Source organism: Plecotus auritus (genome assembly GCF_963455305.1).
Source record: "Plecotus auritus genome assembly, chromosome: 5".
NCBI lineage: Eukaryota > Metazoa > Chordata > Mammalia > Chiroptera > Vespertilionidae > Plecotus > Plecotus auritus.
Genome location: NC_137776.1, coordinates 11,018,620 through 11,040,094, shown reverse-complemented (window position 1 = coordinate 11,040,094; position 21,475 = coordinate 11,018,620). Strand labels below are relative to the sequence as shown.

Here is a 21,475-nt window from a genome sequence, read left to right as displayed (position 1 = left end):
TTAACATTTTTCCATTTCCAGACCATCCTTAAAGAAAATCAATATGGGCCCACACCATCCTCACCGTGGTCCAGCAGAGCAACCGTGCCATCTGGATTCATGTTCTCACCAACAGAGAACTGGTAAGTTTTTGAAATTAGCAAGGATGTGCTTGATTTGTTCTGCAGCCCCTGTCATAAGAGGCTTTAACTCTTTCTGATCTCTGTTCTTCACGTTTCCCTTCGATAGAGTTCATGTCATCTTTGATGCACTTCTTCTAGGCTTCTTTTGTGAAGCTGGTTCCTGCAAACGATGGCTCATGACAATATCAACACCAGTGATGGCTGTGCTTTCGGTACCTTCGCCCTCCAAGCCTTCAGTGGAGGCATTTCCACCAACAAGGGATTCATCAGTGTTACCCTCTGTCTTACTGACCATCTTCCCCTCTACCTCCAGGCACAGCCGGTCTGCCATCTTCCGGATCTTGTAGATATTGGAGAACATTTCATCATGGTTGATGAGGTCCCGGTAGATGGTCATGATAGCGGCTAAAAGGAGACGGCAGTGCTGCCTTAGCAGGCGCATGGACTCAGTTAGGTTGTATTTCATTGCAAATAGCAGAAACTGGGCTAAAACCAGGGGTCAACAGACTATACAGCCTGTAGGTCAAGTTCAGCCTGCTGCATGTTTTTGTACAGTCCATGAACTAAGAATGGTTTTTACGTTTTAAAAGTTTGAAAAAAAACTAAGAGTATTTTGAGAAACTTGAAGATGATATATAATTCAAATTTCAATGTCTATAAATAAAGTTTTATTGGAACACAGCCACATTCATTCATTTATGAATTGTGTATGGCAGGTATAGGCAAACTTCTTCTGTCAAGGGCCAGACAGTAAATAATGTAGGCTTTGGGAATTATATGTTTTCTGCTGTAACTACTCAACTCTGCTGCTGAGCATGAAAGCAGCCACAGGCTATAGCCATGGAAGAGGAGACCTGTGGGCAGGAAACAGAGTGAGAAAGTGCAAAGGCTCCTAGACAGGGAGCCAGGTGTCCTGGGGTCCAAGCTGGACTCTCACCAACCAACGTTAGGATTCTGATCAAGTCACTTCACTTCTCTGGGTCAGACTGTCTGCAGCAAGAGAGTTGGTCTAGATTTTGAAGACTTCTTTTAGTTGGGAAGTTCTCTTTCTCTATTTTGTCATCCTAGTTAAATCACCTGGACTTTTCCTAAGGCGGGTGGCTGGCGTTAGAACACTTCCATTGCAAGCAACAGAAACCAACTCTAGTTAATTTAAGCGCATAAGATATTTACTGTACGAGTATGAAGGTAGGTCATGGAACTAAAGGGAAAGCAGAATATACAGGCTCAGAGAGGACAGGAGCCAGGGCAGGCCCTGGGATTCAGGCAGCAGAAACTAAGAAATAATCTCAGGATACCACAGTCTCAGTAGAACTTGGACCGTTCTCAAGAACATTCAGTATTGAAATTCTGATGTTCTGTTTCTAGCCTACCTTAGGTTTGTATCTAATAGGGAGGGATCGTTCCCAAAGCCAAATGAGGGGCTATTACTAGAAACAGGTGGAATGGATACCAGGTAGATGACCATGATCAAGTGAAGGACGTAGTTGTCTCAGCACTAGACATTGTAGCATGAGGAGCCAATGAATGATCCAGAAAATTCAAAATGCTTCTTGAGTCAGTTGCTCATTCAGCCTCTCAGCAAGTACTTACTGCATTTGTGAATGGCATTTTGGAGAACACCAAAGAAATCTATTTTATAAAAAGCCAGTGTCCGTAACGCCGTAACGTCGTAACAACCAAACCACGGGTCACCAGGAGGTGCATTGATGGGTCTCGCCGCACGGTGGGTCTCAGTCTCGAGGTGCCACGGGTCAGGGTTTCGTGCGATTTTGCGCACTGTGTCTCTAGTATAATAATGATCTGTAAGACTGGTGGGAAAGGTGTTTGGGTTTTACTCAAGAAGACCTGGGAACAGAATTATATTCCCTTTTAATTTGAGTCATTAAAATATATCTGGGCCTATGTAACTGCAGCTCATTACAGGAGATGTTAAGTAATTCCCTAATTATATGTATTACACCGAGGGCAGAGGATCCTGAGACAAGCAGCTTATCTCACATGTCAAGGGGCAGAGCTAAAAGCAGGACTTGACTTCCTGACTTGAATAACTGTTCTGGACCTGCTGCCTAGCAACCATGGCCCCCATTCAGGAGCAGCTACCATGAGAGGAGCCTCGGGCCTGGCTCCCCACCTACACCATGAACTTCTCAAGGGCAAGAACTGGGTGTTGTTCCTCTGTGTTTCCCCTGGGGCTTCACGCGGCACTGGACACACAGAAGGCAGATAATATCCAGTAAGGAGTCTGCTCTCCAGCTTCCGTGCTCAAAGCTGAGCCTGTTTATCTCCGCTTTAGAAGCTAGCTTGAGCTGAAGAGGATGGAAAACGTCCTTGGCTACTCTCAGGAAAGCCTGGTCCGAGAGCACAGGAGAAGGACTTACTTCAGAGTGGAGGAACTTCAGAGACTTCTATTCTAACAGGAGGCCGAGCTATAAGCTTGGTGGTATTTGCATTAGATGGCTTATCCGTCTCCGTGTGCATGTGCAGGATTACTTCCGGCAAATAATGAAAAAATATGACCTCACAAAGAAAACCAGTGAGTGTAATCATCTCCATTCATCGCTCTCCTTTTTATGGGAAAAAGCTGGCCTGCGCCTCAAACTTTGCTCAGAAGGAAATGTTTATAGAAATTTGTTCTCTATCAAGTACTTGTGCATGTGTGTGTTCTTTGTTTAGGGAAACTTACCAACTCGCTTGACTTACCTTTGAAGGTTCTCCGCCAGGCCTTTACCCAGCTGTCTGTAATTCCACGGTGGCCCTGGGCTCATGCAAGGTCACCTCTCCCAGACCAGAGCGCAACAGTGTGAGCCTCAGCTGGATCCTGGAAGGGTAGATCTCATAAAATCATTTGTTAAATAAAATTGCTTCCTCTCTTTTACTGTTATTTGTCCTTACCTGAAAAAGGGGGTTCTTTTTTTATCAACTTAAACATTAGCCTACTTGTTTGTTTTTTTAAAATATATATATTTTTTATTTCAGAGAGGAAGAGAAAGGGAGAGAGAGAGATAGAAACATCAATGATACTTATTGATTGGCTGCCTCCTGCATACACTTCACTGGGGATCAAGCCCCAAACCTGGGCATTTGCCCTGAACCGTGACCTCCTGGTTCATAGGTTGATGGTTAACCACTGACACGCGCCAACCGGGCTATCCTACTTGTCTTTTGTTTCCTGGGGTGATCATCTGTTCCTCTAGGACAGTGGTCGGCAAACTCATTAGTCAACAGAGCCAAATATCAACAGTACAACGATTGAAATTCTTTTGAGAGCCAAATTTTTTAAACTTAAACTTCTTCTAACGTCACTTCTTCAAAACAGACTCGTCCAGGCCGTGGTATTTTGTGGAAGAGCCACACTCAAGGGGCCAAAGAGCCGCATGTGGCTCGCGAGCCGCAGTTTGCCGACCACTGCTCTAGGCCTCCATTTGTCCAGCTTCAGTTTCACAACAACCTGCAGCTGAAGTCTGTTGAGAAAGCCTCAAAATTAAATTAACTTTGATTCCCTTAGGCTTAATACATCAATGCCACTCCTATAAGGAGCAGAAGGGGAATGTTGGGAAATCAGAGACTTTGTGGATAGATTGCCATAGCTCCAAAAACACTGGCGCCCTTGGAGATTAGTTTGGGCTGCTTCATCACCACTTTTCTTATCTCCATGGCAGGACTATAGTGCTGATTTGTTAAAAGAAAGTTTCCCCCTCCCCCATTCGACACCCCCACGCTCAGATTCCAACATCAACCAGCCCTCTACACTTACTCCACAGTCCTTATTGTCCCATTGTATCCATGTAGCTCTGGTCATGTCCCATAGGCCCCCTAACTTCCGTGTGACAGTGAATCTGAGGTATTTATTATTAAGGCCCAATTTGGGCGGATGCATGTCACATTCCCTGGCAACCCCAGTGGGCACCATAGCTCTTGACTTTTACTTTAGTGGGCTTCCCGGAGGACCACCCTTAGCTACACTTCCCTTGTAACCCAAGAGACTCTCCAGAGAGCCCAGCTCACCTCCTCAACTTCCTTATTTCCCAATACTCACCAAAAAGAAAAACTACAAGAAAATAATTTTACTTCTACTTCAGCTGGTCTTCCTATTTCTCCATGGAGCCACAGAAATTTGGAATCGCATAAATTTAAGGCAATGTTGAAGATATTACAACGAAAGTCCAGAAAGAATGGTGGCAGCAATATTGACAGTCACCACGAAAGAAGAAAGATAAAAACTAAAAAAAACCAAAACAAAACCAGTCACCTTGGTCTTTGATGGGACCCTGCAAATACGACTCATACCACAGGGAACCGATTCCTGTGTGGGTCTGCTGAGATAGCACAGGATCACCTACTCTTTGGACTGGTAGTTCCCATCTTTCCTCCTTTCTCCCTTTTAATGTCAAACGGATTTAGAGAGTGATTCAAATGCCCCACAGCGTCTAAAGCAGGGGTGGGAAACATCAGGCCCGTGGGCCATATAAGGCCCGAGAAATCATTTGGTCTGGCCCTGCCAAGGCATTAGGGGTGAGTTAATTGAATGTTTGACCAAACATAGCAGGCTAATGTTTAAGTTGATAATTTGGTGTGGCCCGAGAACGATGTTATAAATGTCCAAATGGCCCTTGGCAGAAGAAAGGTTCCCCACGCCTGAAAACAACGTTTAAAGTTTTCATTCATCAAGTGGCTTTGAGTAAAGAGCGGCCATTCAGGCAGGATGCCCCCCAGACTGTGGGCAGAATCCGCAGCCGGAGCAGGGCCAGGCCTCATCAACAATCCAGCGGAGCACTTGAGGGGTGGGGGGTAGGGGGGGTTGAGATACAGGCCTGAGGCTTCTCCAGGGTGAGTGACGATCGAAGGAGAAATGAACAGCAATTGAAAGGGCCTGTGTGCTGCTGATTCCAGCACAAGCCGACTTCCCTTCTCTCTGGCCAAACATTCCTTGCTTACAAGCTGACCCTCTGCCACCTGATAATGAACATTCTGTGCAAGGGGAACTTTCGTTGAGAGCTTTTTCCTCTAGGAACGTTGTGGGGAGGGTTGGAGAAAAGCGAAAATGTGGGGCAGGGATGAACCACAGAAGAGAGGGCTGTGGAAAGCAGGGAAATGCGCAACTATCCCCTGGGCAGTGTTTGTTGATCAAATAAAACCTTTGCCAGGGCCCATTCCCACGTATCTGTTACGTCAGAGCACCATCAGCTTCTATGTTATGAGAAAGGAGAAAAAAAAACCATCCCAAATCTTGTTCCAAAGCTTGTCGATGACTCTGTTCCTTTAGTTCAGTGGTCGGCAAACTGTGGCTCACGAGCCACATGCGGCTGCTCTTTGGCCCCTTGAGTGTGGCTCTTCCACAAAATACCACGACCTGGGCGAGTCTATTTTGAAGAAGTGGCGTTAGAAGAAGTTTACGTTTAAAAATTTGGCTCTCCAAAGAAATTTCAATCGTTGTACTGTTGATATTTGGCTGTGTTGACTAATGAGTTTGCCGACCACTGCTTTAGTTCAACCTGAGTTGCTGGCCACCAAATATCCTGGAGCAAACTCCTAACTGTAATGCCTGGGGCCTTGCTGGGAGCCAGCCCAGTGAGATTATTAAAACCCTCGCAAAGCTGCAGACAACTAAAATAATGATGTGCAGTCTCACAAACTGCCCGAGGAACGTGGGATACCAAGGAGGAAGGGAGGGTTTTGGCTTCTCCAGTAAATCAGCGGTAGTGAGTAGATCTGTTGCTTCTCTCACCATCCTTCCTAGTTCTAACACAAAGCTGCCAAGATCTGTGGATGTAATCGCTATGAGAGGCTATCCCTAGGCAGGATGGCCCTCTGTTTAAAGTCACATTCCCTATCTATTGCCCTTGTTTCTCTTGAACTGAACAAGTCAGCTTGAGGGAGGTGTTTGCGCGAAACCGTTGCAATTTGCATTCGATCCTATAAGGAGGGAGAGAAGGATTAGGTTTGAGTTGTGAGAAAATTCAATGCTTGCTTCACAGCTCTCTTCTCCTGATCATGGGGTGGTATGTTTTCCAGCCTCTTGGGGAGTCCAATTGATTAAACAAGGCTCATTCTGAACTTGAATCAAACATGAGTTGAGGGCTGGGGAGGCCCCCAGGTATTTGAAGGACAACCTGTTTGCACAGAAATCTTAAAAAAGATAGAAAAAGATTTTTTTTTTTTTTTTTTTTTAAACAGAGCCAGCTCAGGCAAGGTAACATCTTAAGGGAATAAGCTATAACTGAATTAGAAAGAGGCGGATTAGATTTTCTTGAAAATGTCCTTTATTAAACAATTACAAGAAATGCTTGTCATGATGCATTTCAGATTTGATGCAACTGAGTCTGTTTGGGGACAGGGAGGCAATTTACTGAACTCAGCATGTATGTAGCAGGTAATGTTTGATGTTAGGGCACATGAGTACACAGTACATACATACTATATATGTTACCCATAAAAGCCTTCCACTGGCTGATGTATCTAAAGTGATCAGCAAATAAATAAACTTTCTGTGTTTATACTTCTATTTTTAAGTCACTAGCTTGTTCTAAAAAACCACCGCCATCACCACCATGAAAGTCTCCGTCTCTATCAAAAAATTAGTTCTAAAAACAGAAATTTAAAAACAAATATCTGTCCTACTATCTCACCTTTTTAATTTACATCATTTGGCATGCTCACAGTTCTTACTAAGGAAAGTAAAGATTAAATGAGCTATTAGATTAGGAAAAGGACAGGTTAAGATTGGCCCACACAATAAAAATGTGACTCATTCTCAAGTTATATGTGTATGTGTATGTATGTGTGTATGAATAATCTTATTCTCAGACCTCTAAAGTGCCCACTAAGTGATCCAGGAATGTTCCCCTTCAATTTCCCCTGTAATTTCAGCACAGAGCCTTGTATACAGCAGGTGCACCTTACTTGACTGCATTGTATTGTGCATCTGCCATAAAGGGTCGGGCAAATAAAGCTTGGAGTCAAGGTTATCCTTGAAAAAACTCTCCGGTGGCTTATGAAATACAGTAACACAGGATGGCCCTCACCGGGTCCAGCAGAGCCAGGGTATTCTCCAATAATGGGTCAGATTGTCATTTTGTTTTGTTTGCTTTGGGTTGGGAGTCAAATGGATCAGCTGGTTCTTATTTGGACACCCTGATGTATCCCAAACACTTATATGTCAGACTCCAGCCTTATATTCAGCTTCACCACCGAGGGAAGTAAAAGGAAATAAAACCAGCCAAGTCGACATAGGTCTACCTGTCTTCTCTCTGACGCTGGGGCTGGTCATTAAGTGACTGGGCGGTTGGAGCGTCCACACTGTTGAAAATGTTGTATTTCTCTGCCTTTCTTTTTGGCGGGAGAGATGGACCAAGTGCACGTAGCTGGATTGGTATCCTATGATACGTTATGACTCTATAGTAATACAGGGTGTCCCTCCAAAATGTATACACACACTACATAATGATAAAGGCAGTGTTTTTAAAAATACACTTTATTTTCAAATTGAGCTATCAGCTGTTAAGGTGTGTATACCTTTTTGGGGACACCTTGAATTTATTGAGCTCGTTAAATACTTGAGATGATATTTGGTTCAGTTGCTCTACTGACCTTCGTATGAAACTATTTTTCCTCACTGAAAAAAACCCAGTGGTTAAATGGCTTTTAGTAATAGCAAAGCATGTGAAACAGACTAAAAGAAGAAATTACCAATCACTTTAAAAAGTAAAAAAAAGGAAAAGAGTCAGATTATTTAGATGAAGGTCTTGCCATAAATATTCTAAATTTCTTAGGGGTATGATATATGGCAATACTGGCCATTTTAATACCGTCACCAATCACTTGGACTACTCTGACAGCCTTTCACTGGAGTATTTGTGTGTTTAGTGGAAACTTTTGAAAAGTCATTTCACTAGCCAACAGAAGTTATTTCATACTTATGATGTAATTGTATGGTAGTATTTCAGGGCTGTCAAGATCAAAGACTTGAAATATGACTTACAAAAAAAAAGTTCAGGAGTGACCCCTCCAGACAACCTTTTAAAGGAACTAACCAATAGCATTTCATCTTCTATTTTCCTCTTATTTTTGGAATTAGAATCACATAAAAGATATAGTCTCCAGAGTCACATGAATCAAAATTAAAGAGTAAAAATAAATAATTTTAGATGAAACTTTTTACTCAACTTAAACAGTGATATATATATATATATATATATATATATATATATATATATCTTTCTGTATATATATATATACACACACACACACACAATGTATTGGCCATAAAATATGAAAATTGTGAACTGGGCTTAATACCACAATTTGAAAAGGAATATCATGAAAACCACTTTATGTTTATTATGTTGATTGAAGGAACATTTTTTAATTCATGGGGTATTTGTCTAGTTTTATCTTCTTGGGCCTTATGAGCCAAAACTAGAGATTATCTTTTACAATGAAGATCCTTTCTGTACAATAAAACACAAATTGACATATCAGTTTTCTATAATTTTGCTTGCTGACCACTGTAAGCTCAGCTATTGACCTGGTCTAACTGGACTGATTTCTGGGTGATTTCAGAAACTTAGTTATTTTTTTCTACTTGTCTAAAGCGATGAAACAGAGTTAGAGTTCTCCTTTTAGCACTCACTGACTTCCCTAAACTAAAAAAGGGGAAAACAAAAAGCCAAACAATACTCATTCACTTTTGAAGCATTTTTAGCTGATGATGATTACTTTTTTTTTTTTTTTAAATATATTTTATTGAGATTTCACAGAGAGGAAGGGAGAGGGATAGAGAGCTAGAAACATCGATGAGAGAGAAACATCGATCAGCTGCCTCCTGCACACCTCCCACTGAGGACATGCCCGCAACCAAGGTACGTGCCCTTGACCGGAATCGAACCCGGGACCCTTCAGTCCGCAGGCTGACACTCCCTCCATCCACTGAGCCAAACCGGTTTCGGCTGATGATGATTACTTTTAATTAGGATCTGCCGACCCTTTCAGAGGAAAATAAGGAAAAAGCGTTGTGATGCTTCCCTCCCTGCTTCTGGAAACTCAGAGCAGTACTCCAACCCAGCATCTTTTACTTGAACTTCTTGAAAGATTAGGTGGAGAACAACTTAAGATTTTTTAAAAATATATTTTATTGATTTTTTACAGGGAGGAAAGGAGAGGGATAGAGAGTTAGAAACATCAATGAGAGAGAAACATAGATCAGCTGCCTCCTGCACACCTCCTACTGGGGATGTGCCCGCAACCACGGTACATGCCCTTGACCGGAATCGAACCTGGGACCCTTCAGTCCGCAGACCTATGCTCTATCCACTGAGCCAAACCAGTTAGGGCTAAATTTTTTTCTTAAGAAGACTGATCTCCAGGGGTGGACTAACCAACTGAAGATCACATTTAAGTAAAAAAGAAAAGAAAAGGAAAAAACCTCACCAGAGACTCAATTAGATTTTTCCTCCAGAAAGATAGAACTTGGGCTTTTGTCACTGAAGAATGTCACCTCCAATGAAAAATCCAAATTGTTACAATGTAATATGCCACCAGGTGAAACTTAAATATGCTACTGCCTGGAAGGCATGTTCTCCCAAAGTTTCCCCATACTACTTGTCTCTAAAAGGCTAGTCTTCCTCACAAAGCACAAATCTATCTATCTATCTATCTATCTATCTATCTATCTATCTATCTATCATCTATCTATCTATATAAAGCCAGCAACTGGAACTCCATAGTGACCAGAACAACCAGTCACTATGACGCTCACTGTGGCCAGCGAACCAGCCCAATCCAGGGTGGGGCCAGCTGGTCAACCACCCGCAGCCCCTCCCTGAGGCTGACCCGACCCGGATCAGCCCCCCACACACCAATCGGAGGTGGGGCCAGCCGGCCAACCACCCATGGCCCCTCACCCTGGCCAATGGCCCCTGATCGGCCCTTCCCACTCCATTTGGGGGCGGGGCTGGCTGGCCAATCGCCCACCATCTCCTCCTCCCAACAGGCCCGGCCCCAGTCTGCCCCGATTGGGGCCGGGCTGGCCAGACCCCACCCGTGCACGAATTCGTGCACTGGGCCTCTAGTATGTTAATAACAGCAATAGTAATAATACCATATAACCACCACCACAATAGCAGCCACCATTGGACAGGGTCTGCTTCTATGTGTCTGCCACCAAATTTGGCAATCGGCACATGTTAGCTTGTTAATTTTCACAGCACCTTTTTTTTTTTCAGTTGACACAAAGATTTATTCAAAGAGGCAATGTGCCATCAGAAAAAAAAAAGTTCCCAATAGCTTTTTCTACTCCGTTTACAGTTTCTTTATCTTCAAGGGGGACAGTCATTTGTTTCTTCATTGTGCTGAGCTAAATTTTTCCACATTGTTAACTTGAATTTCATTCTCCAACATGCTCCTTTCCCCCGTCTGAGGGATGGGGATTGAACCCCAAGCCTGGGTATGCACCCTGACCAGTAATCTAACCCGCCACCTTTTGGTATCTGGGAGGGTGCTCCTACCAACTGAGCCACACCAGCCAGGGCTCCATAGAGTTTTAAAACCACTGCCACACCAACAATTTCTACACAGGGAGCTTAGGAACCACCATCTGGGCACAGGGGGCCTCGCTGGACTGTGTTGGAGCATCGCAAGGGGTGGGTGGCTTTGGTGACAGCGGTAATAAAGGGCAGTGATGGTAACTCGGGCACATCAAAGTCCTCACAAGCTTGTGCAGCCTGGCGCCGGAGCACCTCCTCCGGCCCAGGGCTGCTCAGTGGTCTCAGGGCCAGTGAAAAACCCATCCCCTGACCACAGACATGGCTGGGAGGCTGGAGGGCAGGAGGGGCTGGCCGGGGCCTTCCCCCTGCGGTCAGGTCAGCTCTCTGCCGCCGCTGGTGCTGCAGCTGTGTGGCTGGGGTGTTCCCCGCTTGTGATGACAGTGTGATGGAGGAGCCATCGCCTCGCAGCCCGCAGCCTGCCAGGCCCTGGGGGCGCTCCTGCTCACACCGGCCTCAGCTGCACCGTGAGAACCCACCCAGCGTGGCGGGGCCCACAGATGCAGGGAGGAGAGCCTTCCCTCCTGCAACATCTTAGCACATTAATCAAAAGCAAATTAAAAGCAAGTTCCCCCCCAACATAAACCCACGTCGATGACATCTCTCTCTGCAGGACAGGGCTGTGGCGGGGCCAGCTGGCCGGCTCCGGGGCCACGGATGTAACCAAGAGGAGCGGAGAGGATGTAGGAGATAAAGTTTCTCTGTCAGGGAAGAGATTTGAAACGGGCTTCAAAAGAAAGAGAGGGGCGTTATTGTTGAGGTCTGGGTCTCAGAGGAAGATGCCTTTCCAGCTGAAACACTGGCAAACCAAACCCCCAGAATGGGATATTCTGGTCTCTTGGGTTGGGAGCACCTGGGGCCCGGGGCTCCCTGATCTCTCTCCGCCCCGCACACCTTTGATATGCCTCTGCCGGAGAGGCCTGGATTAACCGAGGCCTTGTGCCATTCCCCGGAGGTTTCTTCTCTGCAATCCGACCTGCCCCCCAGTCTCTAAGCATCTCAAACCCAGAGGCCATTTTACCTTCCGCTCGGCCTCTGGCTGAGTTATTGGGGGTGAAAGCGAGTTGTAAACGGGAATGTGCTTGAGGGGCTAGAAAATACTTTCCCTCCCACCTTCTAAGTTCTCCTAGCTGGCTGATAAGTCAACAGAGAAAGGTTTAACAGGAGAAAATGTACAAGGCTGAATGTCCATTCAGGGATGCCTTATAATAATGAGACCCGAAACACATGGGACAGTTGAGATTTTGATGCCACTGTGGTCAAAGGAGAAACGGTGGGGGAGGGGGCGGGGGTCTGAGATGGAAAAGGACAATTTACAGGGAGACACAGGGGGACTAGCTAAGAGGGGGACACAGGGGGACTAGTTAACAGGGGGATACAGGGGGACTAGTTAACAGGAGGACACAGGGGGACTAGTTAACAGGGGGGACACATGGGGCTAGTTAACAGGGGAACACAGGGGGACTAGTTAACAGGGGGACACAGGAGGACTAGTTAACAGGAGGACACAGGGGGACTAATTAACAGGGGGGACACATGAGGCTAGTTAACAGGGGAACACAGGGGGACTAGTTAACAGGGGGGCACAGGGGGACTAGTTAACAGGGCGGACACAGGGGGACTAGTTAACAGGGGGACACAGGGGGGCTAGATAACAGGGGGGACACAGGGGGACTAGTTAACAGGAGGACACAGGGGGACTAGTTAACAGGGGGGATACAGTGGGGCTAGTTAACAGGGGGGACACAGGGGGACTAGCTAACAGGGGGACACAGAGGGACTAGCTAACAGGGGGACACAGAGGGACTAGTTAACAGGGCGGACACAGGGGGACTAGTTAACAGGGGGGTACAGGGGACTAGTTAACAGGGGGGATACAGTGGGGCTAGTTAACAGGGGGGACACAGGGGGACTAGTTAACAGGGGGGATACAGTGGGGCTAGTTAACAGGGGGGACACAGGGGGACTAGTTAACAGGGGGGATACAGTGGGGCTAGTTAACAGGGGGGACACAGGGGGACTAGTTAACAGGGGGAATACAGTGGGGCTAGTTAACAGGGGGGACACAGGGGGTAGTTAACGGCCGTGCTTGGAGCCTTTGTGAGGCCCCATCTGACTCTCAGACAGGAAAGGGGGAGGGTCAAGCTTTTTTCTGAGTCTTTTGTTTCTTAATAACTAGCTTAAAATCTGTATCCCCAAAAGGGAGTTTTAGGGAGGCAAAACTTGGGTCTCCTTCCTACGTTACGAATATTAGCTCCTTTGCAGACTCCTATTCCCTCTCAGAGCCCAGGACTGTGATGGCCTGAAGCGCCACACAGACCCGTCGAAGAAATAGAACGACTGGCTTGGAAGGGCTCTCTTGCTGGCCAGTTTGAGGACTGACATCGTACAAGCTGCTTCCTTTCACTGTACGGGCCTCGTCGGGGGAGAATGTCCAGGAAGACAGAGTGTTATCCATCACCTTTCCTTGAGAAAAAGAGGACGCAGAACAGGAAAAGTTTCTCCCTCTTTCTTCGCTCCCGGGCAGCCTGGCTATCGCGTTTCTAGGAGAAAGAGATTTCCCAGAGGAGACAAGAGAGTTCAGTGAACCCGGGGCCTCCAGGTGCTGTTCACCGAAGAGCCTACGGGACTGGTGACCCTTCAGCGACTGCACAAACAAAGAGTGCTTTGTACCTTCTCATTTATGAAGTATATCAAGGGGGACACACACACAATGAAGTTAGGCCCATACATTAACAATCACACTTGCCTTGAATCCTCTAGAATTTATGCCCAGGTTTCTATTTTATCTGTAGCTGTAACTTTGTTTTCCCTGGAAGGGGAAGTTCCTCCAGCCGAGGGTAATTTAATTTTGTCAGTAACCAGACACATTCTGTTTAGATTTGGAATCCTTTTAAAATGGGAGCTTTCTATCAATCAACAGCCTCAAGCATGTTTGGATTATGGGCTCTTCCAGAAAGGGGCCCTCGGCCTACGGATGACGCGGTGACCCAGGGGGACAACCCGCCGTCTGCCTTCTCAGCGGCAGCTTCCTAGAGAGCAATATCATCCATGCCCAGGTGTTAATGAGCAGGAAATGGCCTGGCCTCCGCTCTCCTGGCCCCACAGCCTCCCCTGGCCTCCATCCGGCCCATGGCTGCCTGAAGTGAGTGACCGGAGGGGCCGAAGGGAGAGAAGAATTCCAGTAACACTGAAAACAACTTTCCACTCCATCCCCAGAAGCCAAACACAGAAACCATATTCAAAGGGTTCTTTGTCCACAAGATAACGTTTGAATCGGAAACTTGTTTAGCCAGATTCTCTTGTTACAATTTACTGCTTCATCAGGTGGGGGCAGGGACAGGCACAATCCATCCTTGAAAGAATGGGACGATTCCCACAGGAAGGTCAGCAACGCCAATGTGTATTAAAACACACACACACACACGCACACACACACACACACACACACACCAAAACACCTCATCTCCCCCGACCCTCAGCCTTTAGCTTTGAAAATGTACCTCCGACTGCTGAAGGGATTCGTGCGCAAATCACCACACATAAGAGCATGTGCCTTTCACGTTGGAGAGGAGAAAGTAGCCAAGAGCGGTCATATTTGGGACACCCTCCCTCCCCGGCACTAAAGGTGGGAGCAGAGATGCAAGGGACGGGGAGAAGGGGAAGGATGACGGACATCTCCCTGCAGTACATTCCTGGGAGAACAATCGCCTTTGTTTTAAGCAGGCGGAGAGAGCTGCTTGGGAAGCTCCGGATCTGGGCTGGGGCAGGTTAGGGCCTGCGTGTGCGCGTGAGGTCTCCTGGTGACCAGGGGCCCAGGTGGGTGGGCCTGGAATGCTGATACTACAGCAGGCTGAGGGGGTGTTTTGGCCCACTACCTGCCCCCTCCACCCAGAGCTCTGACTGCATCAGCTCCTGAAGCCCCTCCAGCATTCCTGAGGGGGATGGAGGAAAGCAGGGATTTCTTGCTTCCCTGGGGAGAGCGCTGTTGGCTGTTGGGGACAGTGTGGGGCTCTGGTTCTGGCCAGGCCACATTCACCTGGGGAGTTCAAACCAAACAAACCAAATTCCTGGGCCCCCTAGGATCTTTTGAATCTCCTTGGGGTTTAAGCTTGGGCATCTGTGTTTTCCAAAGTTTCCCAGATATTTCCCAGGCTAGGGGTGAGGTACCTTCTAGGGTGACTCCAGTCTCTGTTTTGTCTTAAACCTACGAATGCATGTGAACCATTTGAGAATTCCAAATCCAAAAATTGGCTGAACTTCTAAGGAGCCTGAGTGGACCCGAGGCAGACTCCTCCAGCTAACCCCTTTCCTAAAATTGGTTTGGGAAGAGCCGTGCACCAGAAACCCTTCAGACGGCTGGTCTCCCAGGACAGGGACTCATAGCGTCATCAGGCTTATGTTTTCAAGACCTGATGTCTTGGAAGAGTCAGGCATGGCTGATCGCAGGCCCAGCCCACCCCAGGGGGTGGGGGGTTGGGAGAGAATGGAACTGAGAAACCACCAACATGCGTCAGTCCGGGATGTTCTGGGCAGCACGGCCCCTCTGGCCACCCTCATCCCTCATCCCCTTCCTGGCCAATACTTGCTGATCCATTCAACAAATATTCATTGAGTCCCTGCTATGTGCCAGGCATGTGGGATGCATTGGAATGTCTATACTAACAGGGCAGGCAAGACAATTATTTATAAGCATACAAGTAAGAATTATCAGTTTGTTCCAAGGTGGTAAGTGCCATGGGAAAAATAATCCAGAAACAGGGAATTGGAAGTACTGACTGGAAGGGGTTGGGCGAGTTGCAGTGTTAAATTTTCCGAGCATCTTTTTTTTTTTTTAATGTACATGCATGGTATTGCTACCTAACTCGTTTTGTCTTTTGGTTTTTGCATAGCACCAGTTTTTAAGTGCTGCCTAGCACTCCATGGTGTGTGTTTACCACTCGTACTTATTTGCTCTCACAGTATGACGCTCAGGTTGCTTCCAGTTTCCCATCGCCATGACTATTGCTGCAATGGGCATGATGGGTTAGGAAATACATTTGGGATTTATACTAGGAGTGGAATTGTTGTGTTGCAAGGTCTACCTGTACTTAATTTTACCAAATATGCCAGATTGTTCCCCAGATTGCTGCAATAGCCCACACTCCCATCAGCATGGACCAGGGTGCTGAAATCCCCATTCCCTTGCCAACACTTGGCATTATCCAGCTCCTGGCTTGTTTGGCAGAGCATTCTGGCTGTTGTTATCAGCATCCCTGCTGAAACGACATTCTGCCATTGCTGCTTATGGCCCCGTCCTTCCCTGGCTGTCCTCAGTGGTCATCTTCACTTCACCCGCCCTCCATTTCCTTCTCACCACAAGCACTTTTTTTTTTATTTTTTTAAAAATATATTTTATTGATTTTTTACAGAGAGAAAGGGAGAGGGATAGAGAGTTAGAAACATCGATGAGAGAGAAACATCGATCAGCTGCTTCCTACACACCTCCTACTGGGGATGTGCCCGCAACCAAGGTACATGCCCTTGCCTGGAATCGAACCTGGGACCCTTCAGTCCGCAGGCCGACACCCCATCCACTGAGCCAAACCAGTTAGGGCCACAAGCACTTCTTGTCTTCATGGCTGGGCTCCCTGTTTTTCTAACCTCAAGGTTCATTCCAATTGGACTTCATATCCCGAAGGTCAGAAATCCCACCTCTTGTTGGCAAGACAGTATCCCAAAGACTATGCTTCTCTTACCTGGGGCAATAGTTTTGCTTCTGCACTGTTGTCAGGCTGTTGACCCTGCTTAGGGCCTGCAGTGGATTCCTAAGTCCTGTCTCATCAAATCCAAAGTCTCACCTCTGGCTTCAAGACGCCCAACCAGTCTGACCTGCCCTTCCATCCCACTTGGTCCTTGCACATAATCTTCTCTCAGTCAGAATGAACCTCTCTCTCACGTGGCCTATCTCTCCGGGATTCGTCTCTGGGTCTCAGCTGAGAGTCATGCTCTCCTTTCCCTAGGCCTCAGTGAGGTGCCCCTCCTGTGTCCCACAGCACTCTGTGCTTCCCGTGTGACACTCTTCCAGTCTCTGTTGTGGACACCACTAGTTGCAGGAGGGACTGTACCTTATTCACTGTCCTACCTCAGCACCTACTGCTGTGTAGGGCACAGAGTAGGTGTTCAATCAATATTCACTGGCTGAACAAAGGCATGAAGGAGCGAGTGGGTGAAGGCTTCCATCTCTCACACATACACTGTTGCCAGCAGCAGGTCTCCATGCCCCCCTGGAAACACTTCTCTCCTCCACCCTGTCACCTGGTTCCCCTTGCTTTCAAAGTTTGATTAAAAACCCAGCAACTCCACAAATCTTACCCACAGCCCCAATCTGATCGTGGTTCCTCCCTTGTTTGGAATCCTATGTTCTTTATAACACGCTGGAGCCCTTTTTACTGGATTTAGTGTTTGCCAAAGCCATAGGCCCGCTTTGCAGAGGAAGCAGTCCCCAACCGGATCCTCCTGCTCTTTCCTGTCTACTGCCCAGTTCTGTCCTGAGGATCTCCCCGCAGTCCACCTTCCCATGTGCCCCAACACATGCAACAACAACTTGTAACATTTGTTGCCTTCAGATCTTAAATATTCCTTCATCCATTTAAGCCTACTTCTGGTTATAATCCCCAAAATGCCCTTGGGGGAACCTCCCCCTCCTTCACTTTCAGCCTGGGTTTGGAGGGGCGGGGGGTTTAGGGAGGAACCTAATCATTGGGCATATGACCCAGCCACAGCCAATGAGACATCATGAGGCTTTTGCTGGAAAGTGTGTGTGTGTGTGTGTGTGTGTGTGTGTGTGTGTGTGGCAGGGGTGGGGGTGGGGGTAGGGAGTGGTGGGGAGGTTGCAGAGAACGCTTTTTCTTGCTGGACTTACCCTGAGGGGGTAATGTTGAATCTAGAGGTTTAGGCAGCCACATTGTCACCATGAGGGACGTGTCCATCTGAGGAAGAAGCCAATCCTCCCAAAGCTGACCCAAGAGAGTGGGGAGAGAGACACCGGTCCTTTTCTCATGCTACACCTGCAGTCAGCCCTACTCCTAAAATGTTTAGGGCATGAGCTGAAGTTATTTGGAGACCACGGCATTTCATTATTTGGTATTTATATTTGATGTGTAATTTTAAATAAGGGATAGAGTTTTGTGGTGGAAAAAGCACTGGTTTTTGAACAAACGCATCCATTAGCTGGTTATGTGATCAGGTAAGACCATTACACCTCCCTGGTCTTCATCTGGAAAGTAAGTGACCTGGACAAGACCAGGGCTGACACTGAACAGCACACGTCAGCCCAGTCCAGTTGCTTTCTGATTGGACATTCCAGTTGTCAAATATCTTGGACCAGATAATCTCAACATTCTTGTCTATCTGTCACTCTGTGACTCCAGGCGGGAAAGTCTGATCTTCTTATAATCCCTGACACTCTCACCCAAGCACACCTCACGTAAAGTGCAAGATGAAGCATGTTGTTGTAAAACCAACAAACAGCATATCTGTGCTCCCCACTTTTTTTTTAATCCTTGCCGAGTTTCCTTTAGATCCTTTCTGCTTCAGTAGTGTCTGATTTAGGAAAAAGGGAAGAGAGAGGTGTAGGGTTCAGCCTGGAGTGGGACCTCCAGCATGTAATTTGTCTGTCATTATGCTGTAGGTAGAAATGACAAAGAGGATAATTCACAGTGACATCAGTAATTGAGTTATGAGGCTTTGGGGTTTTGTTTTATTTTTGCTTGTTTTTCCTAGATTCTGAAACCTCATGGATTTTTCCCTTCGTGGGTTTAGACTTTAAAAATTTTTTATAAAACAAACAAAAAACCCAAGTGTTTTCCCATAGTCTTTATTGCTAGAAAAATCACACAGCCTTTGCCCCACAATTCCCATGAATCCTTTTCATTATTATCTTAAAGTTTAGCCGTATGCTTTTCTAGATAAGTTAAATACTTCTAGATCCACTTATCTCAAGGCAGCATACAGAATGAACAAACCAGGAATGGGTTTCTAAAAAATGAACTGGCGTGGTCCTTACCTCCTGGGTGTGAGAAAGGTGATCAAGGGCAACTTGATTTGGGTCTATAAGTAAACTCTGCTTATTGCTGTAGTAAGTCTAATAGCCCATGACCAAAGAAATAAGTCAAATTAATAAGCGGAATCTATACATGAAGAGCCACCACAGAAGTTTCTCCCAGCTCAAAGAGGCCTAGATCTAGGCAGGAAAGTGGCCTTATCCAGTAGCTGAAGTGGTGGCTGAGTATGTCTTGGGACCTGTTAGTTTTAACCCTGGGGATTGTCTGCTCAGCCATTGATTACAGCCCAGCTGTGACTGAGTCACAGGCTCCTGTCCCGAGTGAAGCTGTCAGTATAGTTTTTGTCACAACTGCAAATCTGTGGCGCTCACCCTGACCAGCCTCCCCTGGTAAACGTGACCATGGCCTCCAGGAGACCACCTGAGAAGAGATACATGGGTTTGCACGGAACTGTCACTGGGCCTAGAAACCATTCAAAGGCAGCTGCTAGATCTGAGGACCAGACCATCAGGGTGGAGGGGAAGTGTGATTGCATGGAGATGGGGTGTGGGGTGATGGCCTCTTGGTGGCAGAGTTTGGTCTGAGAGGCCCCCTGGACCCCAGAGATGGTGCCTGGTAAAGGAAGATTACCTGATTTACTTTTACCAAATCCATATTAAGGTCAGCAGATGCCCAAGCAAATCTGGGCACAAATCATAACCTCCTCCCCGCCCACCCTGCCCAGTTATCAAAGGAAAGCATCTTTAAAATATCCCTGCAATCCTCAGGTAAGGTTTTATCTTTATGCCCAAATGCTTTCCTTGTATTTCACGGGCTTCTCTATGTCCCAAAGAGCTGAGGAGGCGGCTCCCTCTTCACAGGTGGAGACAAGAGGAGCAGACAGGTCACGTGACCCACTTGCTCATCCCTGCTTATCAGACCCCCACTGTCCTCACACCCACACAAGTGCAGGTTCAGAGAAGCTGTGCCTGTGAGTCCTTAGACCCTGCCAGGCATCCCACTTTCCCTGCCTTTGGCCAGTGAAGGAACCAGGGGTTCCCTAGAAGCAAGAAGGGGCGAAAGCCACGCTTGGGCCCCTAGAGCCTTTGTCTTTAGAGGAGATTATGCCTCAGGTGGGAGGGCAGAGAATCGGTGAGAAGCCGGACTACCTGTTGCTGACTAACCAACCGGTCGCTCAGGTTGTTCGGAAGACTCAGCACCTCCCTGGCACTCTATCCCTGGGATCCGGGCCCACGGGGACCAACACTTCCCACATGCAGTTCATTTACCAGCTGCTGCAGGGAACAGGGTGTTCTGTCGAGGTTAAAAAACAACAATGATTTCGCCCTGGCTGGTTTGGCTCAGGGGATAGAGCACTGGTCCATTGACTGAAGAGGTTCAATGCCGGTCAAGGGCACGTACCTCGGTTGCAGGCTCGATCCTCACATCCTATCATATGATGTGTCTCTCTCACATCATATCAACGTTTCTCTCTCTCTGTCTTTCCCCCTCCACTCTCTCTAAAAATCAATGGAAAAATACCCTCGGGTGAGGATTAACAACAACAACAAATCGATTTCTCCACGTTGGGTCAGACCCGATAAGATGGTCACTAAGGCGTTCTCTACTCTGAATCTCTAGGACTCAGGTCAGGCGTACATGGGTCATTGTGACGGCAGTATCAGACAAGAGTCAACAAATAGAAAAAATGTTATCCTATAAAAACCCGGGTCTGCAGGGTCCTGGGTCATGTTGTATGTACTGAAGTTTCTGGGCTCTTCCCAGAAACTGGCCACACATTGGCCTGAGCCTGGCTTTTACCCTGGGGGAAACCGAGGCAGCGTCGCGGAGGCCTCCATTGAAGGTGGCGCCAAGGGAGTCAGTTGGTGGCCACGTTCCCTCTCTCTAACCACAGGATGACTCTCCCTGCTGGTATGTCTCCAGTCGGAAGGTAATCTCACATGTCAGCAGGGCTTTCCGGAAGGCGTGCAGCTCAGATTCTGGGAAGAACAGGCGGCGGGGGTGAAGGTGAGACAGGAAATCTATCGGAGGCTCTGAAGCCATTCCGGGTTTGGAGCGTCCCCAGCAACTCCCACAGAGCCGAGCTTTGCAATCGCCTTGTGAGGCTGGACCGGGAGCAGGGCTGCCTCCGCCTGCACTTGCCCGGCTTCCTCTCTGTGGGACCCGGGAGAGGAACCAAGTGGCGCCCCGGGGAGGATGCGGGAGAATGAGCCGATTGAGGGATGTGGGCACGAGCTGGCCAGCTGCCACCGCGGGGCCTGTCGGCAGGCTGCAGGGGGGCTTTTCTTCTGGGTTTGCTCACAGAGCCGGGAGGCTGGGTGCCAGGGAGAGGACTTCCACCGTTTGGGAAAAGCTGTGTCCATCTGGCAGGCGCTGCAGCCTGTGGCCTCTCCACGGAGCAGCTCTCCCGTCACTGGGCATGGCCCCCACAGGCTGAGTCTCCGCGGGCCCTGGAAGAAGCAACTGGGCCTACACAGGAGCGTGTGTGGGCTGGACTGGCCGAGCGTCGACGGGTCCACCCCACAGAGAGTCACCAGGGCCGCCCCACGGGAGGGTGGACTTGGCCCTTAGTGATGGTCCCAGGTAGAACGGTTGGAAACACACTCCTGTATCCTCAGGCCTGAAGGGCTCTGGCCGGTCATCCTGTGCGGCCCCTTAATTTTTTGCAGATGAGGAAACTGAGGCTTGGGGATCTGAAACAGCTTGGCCAAGGTCACACAGAAAACCCAAGATTCAAAGCTTGGCTCCACCACTACCGTGTTGTATG

General features: G+C 47.6%; 1 pseudogene across 1 annotated transcript; it reads right to left on the bottom strand.

Moving 5' to 3' along the window:
- LOC308249427 (translationally-controlled tumor protein-like) lies at positions 1–519 on the bottom strand (annotated as a pseudogene). The gene has a single exon. The product of its transcript is annotated as a translationally-controlled tumor protein-like (transcript).
- Between the last annotated feature and the right edge of the window lie 20,956 nt (positions 520–21,475).